A 1253-nucleotide genomic window follows, 5' to 3' on the forward strand; every position below is an offset into this window, starting at 1 on the left:
GTGGGGGCTTTCTTTTTTTTTTTTTTTTTTGGTCCGAGTCCATTGGCATTTCTGGGTGCCAGCATTTCTAGTTCTCAGTCTGGGATATGTGAAGTAAAAAGAAAACCACAGAAACTCACTACTGTTTTCTTCAGGTGCTGCGAACCCTAGCCAGTCTGCTCTCCACCTTTCAGGGTCCTCTGATGTTTAATGTCCAGGGTTTATAGTTGCACATAGTGGAAGGAAGTTTATCTGACTGCCCTGACAGGGAACACGACAGAGAATCCCTGATGGAGCAGGAGAACAGTGGGATGCATATCTAAATTCTTGTAAAAAGACTAGACTTAATGGTCTGACTGAGACTAGAGGGACTCCGGAGGTCATGATTCCCAGGCCCTTTGTTAGCCCAAGACTGGAACCATTCTCGAAGCCAACTCTTTAGACGGGATTGGACTGGACTGTAAGACAGAAAATGATACTGGTGAGGAGTGAACTTCTTGGCTCAAGTAGACACATGAGACTATGTGGGAAGCTCCAGTCTGGAGGCGGGATGAGAAGCCAGAGGGGGACAGCAGCTGGTTGAATGGCCACGGGGAATACAGGGTGAAGAGGAGAAGTATGGAGTCTTATTAGGAGGAGAGCCGCTAGGAGTACATAGCAAGGTGTGTGTAAATTTTTGTATGAGGGACTGACTTGTAAACTTTCACTTAAAGCACAATAAATTTTAAAAAAAAGTTTACCCAGAATTAGAAGCCTAATTTTTTTTTTTTTTTTTTTAAATTATTGATACTATCAAATAATTGGTGTATTGTCAGGGACATCTTCAGATCCTCTCAGTGCTGTGCCCCATCCCCCGGCTTGTGTGCTCTGCTGCTGCTAAGGCTTTAGGCTACCAAGCCTCTCCACCCTGAAGGAGAGAAAGAGCCTGAAACTCTGTTTCCGGCCCCCCTCCCCACATACACTCCCACTGTCTCACAGCCAATAATGACTGGTGCAGAGCTACAGACAGCTCCTTTGTCCAAAAATGGGCTAAACTTGGACATGCAATTGACATCTAAGCTCCTAGCAGGATCAGGCTGAGGCTGGGACTTCACCTGAAATCCTATCTCATTTTCCCAACTCCCTTACCAGTTTCTCCAGGGAGCACCTGCTTTATAAATCACTTGCACTAGAATGGGGTCTGCTTCTGCAGAAATCTGATTTAAGACAGGTATTAAGGTTATTTTGGATACATTTCAAAAAGTGATGTCAGATTTATTTTAAAGAGTTGATAT

This window comes from Loxodonta africana, chromosome 3 (genome assembly GCF_030014295.1).
Source record: "Loxodonta africana isolate mLoxAfr1 chromosome 3, mLoxAfr1.hap2, whole genome shotgun sequence".
In the NCBI taxonomy this organism is placed as follows: domain Eukaryota; kingdom Metazoa; phylum Chordata; class Mammalia; order Proboscidea; family Elephantidae; genus Loxodonta; species Loxodonta africana.